Raw genomic sequence first — 5710 nt, 5'->3', positions numbered from 1 at the left:
GCAGGAATCTGAGGGAAAGCACCAGCAGTGCAGAAGCTCATCAGAGCTCTCCTCCAAATGAGATATGGTTGGTCTCCTCCTGTGAGAAGCAGCTGAGCTGCCTCTTACCCTGCACAGTACTTACACTGAACTGAGTCCTGATGGTTTCCAAAGAGGCGCAGCACAGCACCACAGTGCAAGAGCAAGAGTTAATGCACCCGCAGCATGAGGGGAGGCAGCAAAGTAGGAATAGGGAAAGCTGCCTATAAGGAGACACTGGTCTACAAATTAGGATGTGTAGAGAAAGTGCAAAGACCCCTGTGAGAAACAGCTCCCAACACGAAACACCAACTGTTTTGTCAAGCCATCACTTTGAAACAGAAATCTGAAATATTTTAGTTCTGGTCTGGCTCTGCTTGAAGGAAATCTCAAGTGGTTCTCTTTCAAGCTCAGCTCTAAGCCAAGGTGGGAGGAAACCAAGATTTGAACTCTCTTCAGTTTAGATTTGTTCTGATTCCTTTCAGGTAGCACGCATTGTCCCATGATGAGAAGAGGGAGAAAGATTAGTTTTATGATGAAAACAGCCGTGTCTGCCAGACAAAGCAGGCCCAGACTACAAATTGGATGCAACTTATCCTGAACAGTGGTCTCCCTCAATTAAGTCAGGCTGAATCCTTGCTGGCAAGCTTCCAAGAGTAAGAAATTCATTCCTTACCCTGAATATTTGAGTATCAGGGCAGCATAAGCCACTCAGACGTTGTCCAGACACTTTTGGACAGGCTAGTCCTCTACTCTGCAGCACTTTCCTTCCACAGGGAAGAAGGGCAAAATCTAAACGCTGAGCCACCATGGAGAAAAGATGGTACAGAGAGAAAGAAAAGATGCATCGGTGGCCTCACAGGTAACACCAAGGGAAGAAGGACACGTGGGTCCTCCTAGCCGATGGGACATGGCTGTGCACTCCCCACCCACCCAAAAATGCCACAGGCAAATAGTGTGTGTACCACAAGCTAACAGGCTGTGGCAACACTGCCTTCATTAGCGGCCTGGAAAAGTCACTGCCACCAACTTCGACAGCCTTCAAGAGCTGATGTGAAGAGAGACAGAATGAAGCTTCAGGTTTAACTGCTCATTATTTAAGAAACAGACATACACATGCAAAAATCACACAACTAAGTTTTTAAAACAATATCCAAGTGTCAGTTATACTCTTATGCGGCAGTGTTCAGAGGGTTTTAGGATGGATTGCTTCTATATGGACTTTCTGGCATCAAGCTGAATACTCGCTTTCAGGAGTTGCTTCCCGTGGCAGGCCTGCTGTCCTTCTGCCTTCAACACCTCCTACCTTGGCCACATGAATCAGAAGCAGCTTGTTTTAAGCTTTCTAACACTTTCTTCTCTGAAGTGTCCATCCCTGAAAACACAGCAGGTTGCTAAAACTGAAAGCTTTATCAGCCTCACAGAATGTTTGCCCAGCACCATCACCAACTGACCATTACATGGCTGCAGGCACACATCTACCTGATCGGGCTCAGCCCCCTCCTGACAGGTAGGGCTCACACCACCGTGGCAAAGCCAGCTGCTTGGGAGACACCATTTGCCAGCGGCTCTTACACTGCGTGCACTGAAGCGACCGGAGAACAGCACAAAGCCGTTCGCCCAAGCGCGGTGCAGCAGCCCCACCTTTCCCGCTGCGGTGGAGCGGCTGCTTGTGCCAACAGGACGGGACAGCCCTACTTGCAACCGTGTTTGAACTCCCCCAAGCACGGGCTTCCTGGCTTCACAGCACTTCCTCCCCACCGGTTCCCACCACCTCTCCTCCTTGCTAGCAACTTGCCTGCACAAGTCAATGAGCCCCAGGCCTTGGGCTCACTTTGTGCGGCTTCTCTTCACCCTGGGCTCACAAGGCCAGAGACCGTCTTCCCCAGCTGCGCTGAGCTGTGCCAGCATCTCCTCCGCTCTCCTCCTCATGCATGACCTCACCTCTGCAGGCACTCCTACCGCAGCTGGGTACATCGCCACTCGGAAAGCCCTTCTGCCTCACTGCTCCCTGGAGCATCCCCTGCTTGCTAAGCTTCTCAGCCCAGATCTGCTCTGAGCTCCTCCTCCTCAGATGACTCTTCCCTTCCCATCCCTCAAGTCAGTACCTGCTCTCTTTGTCTGCTGTTACACAGCTTCCCTATTAAAATCAAGCTCTGCCTCAGAAGTAACATCGACACACTGTAACACCCGTCTCTGAATAATGAACTTCAGGTACTGCAGTAACAAGCCCCATGGAGATATCTGCAAAACATGTAATACAGCAGCTCAGTGAAAAGGAGCACCCTCTCCCAGAGTTGCACATCTCATCAGCGAGGCTCCAAGCTGCCCTTGAGGCTGTAGAGCAACTCCCCTCTCCTCTTTACTGCTGCTGCTAATCCCTGCTCCCACTTCCAGGTCATTAACTCTCTTCCCCACCCAGCTGCCTCTCTCAGTCTTTCTGGCCAGGAGGAGTAACTCATCCTCTCATGCAATGCTGCCTTGGTCTCTGACATTATTTCTTTTTTGTCCTTAAAATAGCCATGCAGAAATTCTCTCCCTCTCAGAGGGAATGAGCGAAACAAACCTTTTATTTCCCACTCTCTGCTCGTGTGTTTTCCTCCACTGTCCCTGTCTCTTCCTAAGCAAACTGCCCCACCAAAGCCAGAGGCTGGCCAAGCTCTGTTGGTTCTTCACCTCCGATATCTTCACCCTAAGATGGGCATCTAAAAGAGCACTGTGCTACCTCTGTACTTATGAGGGAGATCAAGCACTTGCCTTCCTTTGTGGGGATACATCTGCTTTTGAACATATCTGCCCTTTCAAATCAGCTCCACTAAAAGCTCCTTCGCTGCAGAGAACAAAGCACTATGCTTAAGGGTTTCTGACTGACTTCTACCCTCATCTCCCTCCATAGAGATCCCCACAGGAGATCCTTGTCCACTGCCCTTGCTCAGATCTGTCAAACCAGAGCTGCTCTTCAACAAGATTTACCAGCCAGACAACTTGCCCGCAAAACAAGTCGCAACTTTCTGGTACCAGGATAAATTAGGGCTGAGTCCTCCCCTGTTCCTTGAAGCATGATGTGAGCAAGGAAAGCCCATACTGGAAGAGGGCCACCCAAATGCTGCCCTCCTGCTGCAAGCCCATTAAGCATCTATTGAGATAGGAAAAATATTCTTTTGGGTGCACAAAACTTTCACTCTAGAAAAGGCTATCAACCAAACCACAACCCCATGGAGGAATTTACAGGGCACAAAACTCTCACCATGGCAACAGAGGCATCTAGGCTATGCTCAGCCCATCAACCCCACCAAGAAACACCACTCCTGGTGCTTCACGAGTCAAAAACCACCTCCTACTTCTGACATGAGGAACGGGTCTCGCTCCCAGCACACGTTACCAAATTCCTCACTGTCCCCCAATGTGAAAGTCAAAATACCTTTCTGTGCTTCCTGAAGAGCAGGAAAATCGCATTCAAACTGGTATACATTTCTTCTTATCAAGCAAAGAACTCTCTTCCATTCTGCAGCCGAGCAGTCCAGAGACAGGAAAGCACCGAGAGAGAACAAACCTCACTGCAAACTCAACAGGGAAAGGGAGAAGAGACCTGTGGCAGTGCACACTGCAGAGGTGTCTCCTTTCTGCTCTGCTCTCTGTTCCTATGATCAAAGGAGATCCAGCTTTCCATCTTAAAGGGCTGGATTCTGCTTGGAGTATGAGGAAGTGGCTGGGTATGTTTTGTGGGAGGGAAGGTTAGATGCATCACTCTGAAGTTTCTTCTGCACCCAGGCACAACCAGACATTATGTGACATTTCAGGTCACAGAAGGAGGCTTGTAGCCTGCGCTATTCTTCCTTTCTTACTGCAGTAGGAGAGCAGCACCACAGCCCACTGCTGATTTGGATGGGGACACCAGAGTGCTGTTTTGATGGCTATCCGTCACCATGGCATTGCAAGACCTAGGAATTCCTTCCTCTTCCCAGAGCTGTGAACTCAGCAGACAAAAAGTGCCAAAGAAATAAGAGGTAAGCCTGACCCCGTGATGCCCAGGCAGGATTTCCCTCACTTCCTCGCAGTCAGCAGACAGCTCTGTTTTCAGCTGCATACGAAAAATAAAATGGGCAGAGCCCAAGACCAGGATAAGATATAAAAAGTGGACCTACAGAAGTGCTACCTGCTCCAAGGCAAACAAAGTCAGCTTCTGATTCCTTGCTGGCCACACAGCAGGTTAGGCATGAGCACAGCTTGGACCCTGAAACCGAGTGGCTAGCAGTAGGAATATTTTCTGAGGCTCTACAACATAGACCTGTGCTTTAAAGGAGACTCTAAAACAACCTTATTTTGACTATGACCATCCCACTGAACTACAGATTTCTTCCTAGTCTTCATTAGCCTTACATGCCTCCTATTCCCAGTCCTCCAAATTACAAGTGCAACGTATTCCAGACAAGACTCGAGCACAAAGGCTTCTATGGACATAGAAGTGGCACAGCTCGTTTGCCAAACTGCAGTATTAAAAAAAAATAAACCCTACACATTTGCATGCTTCCTCGGACATGCAGACAACGCTCTTCTGAGCCAAGTCTCAAAGTCCACAGTCACACAGCTTGAGTGCTGGACAAACTCAAGTCTAGCAGAAAAATTCCAGTCTACCCAATTTTTTGCTAATTCTAAGCACACCTTGTCATATTGTCATCTTCCGCTGAAGCCATCCTATCGCATCTACCTTGGCAACATCAAAATTGTGAGTGAACGAGACTCTGCACAGCTGGGAATAGACTCCCTTCTTGTGAGTAATGTTGTGCTCAGCAACAAGGCCATTATAGCACAGGAGAACCATTTCATCTCCAGCAGTTTACCTCTGTTCTTCCTTCAGGTGTCCTACCCATTAGTTCCTAATCTCACTCCCCCAGAAAATGCCTCAGAAGAACACGTTCCTTTCCCATTGCTTCTCACCGCACTCCCACTCTGACACAAGGTGACAACGGAGTTTACTGCGCTTTGCTCTAACAGGAGCAAGGAAGCTGCTCCCGTCTGTGAGGCTTCCTCCTCCCTGATAACCGTGGCTCTTCCTGCTCTGCGGCCAACTTCACCATGCTCTGCCATCTCCGTGAGCAGCGCTCGCCATCAGCTTTATGCCAAATCTCTCTCTGCAGGGCTGTAGGGGATGAGACTCATCCTGTCTCTCCCACAGTCATCACTCCCTTTGGGCCAACTTTCAAGGACAACTAACCTCATCCTGACTTCAGTCTTTGCTGTCCTCTCTCATTCTTTAGGATCCTTGTGACATGTGTTATCAGGCAGAGCAGCTGGAGGTAACCAGAATGAAAGACGTCATCCCTCCTCAAAGATGGGTTGCACGCGCTCACTGCTGTACCCAAGGTGAAAGCCTTACCTCTTCCGAATTCTCTGTCCCACCATCCTTCCCACTACTACTGCTGCTGCCGGGCTTTGTGGTGCTTTTGGTAGACTTTGGAGACTCCTGAAAGGATGAAAACACGTTCAGAGCAGATTTCACCTTGTGCAGAATTTCAGCATCTCTTTGCAGAGTGCAGTCCTGCACTACCACAGACCCACCCCACCTCCACCCCTGCAGCGAGCCCTGCTTCGGGTGGTAACTCCCAGCCCTTTTCCCCTGAGAAGGGCACCCTGAACGCCTCCCCGGCAGCGGGCGCTCACGGCAGGGGCGCATCCCGGTCGGGTCACCCCG

General features: G+C 49.8%; 1 protein-coding gene across 1 annotated transcript in view; it reads right to left on the bottom strand.

The window, feature by feature from the left end:
• Window positions 1-5431, bottom strand: part of PPP2R5D (protein phosphatase 2, regulatory subunit B', delta) — a 26988-nt gene extending 21557 nt beyond the window's left edge. Inside the window, exon 1 of the mRNA XM_010188969.1 lies at window positions 5396-5431. The gene's annotated coding sequence lies outside the window, so the exon portion shown is untranslated. The remainder of the gene's footprint in view (window positions 1-5395) is intronic.
• Window positions 5432-5710: the final 279 nt, after the last annotated feature.

The sequence above is a fragment of the Mesitornis unicolor genome, unplaced genomic scaffold, assembly GCF_000695765.1.
Source record: "Mesitornis unicolor isolate BGI_N332 unplaced genomic scaffold, ASM69576v1 scaffold46747, whole genome shotgun sequence".
In the NCBI taxonomy this organism is placed as follows: Eukaryota; Metazoa; Chordata; class Aves; order Mesitornithiformes; family Mesitornithidae; genus Mesitornis; species Mesitornis unicolor.
This window is presented reverse-complemented; position numbering and strand designations above follow the sequence as displayed.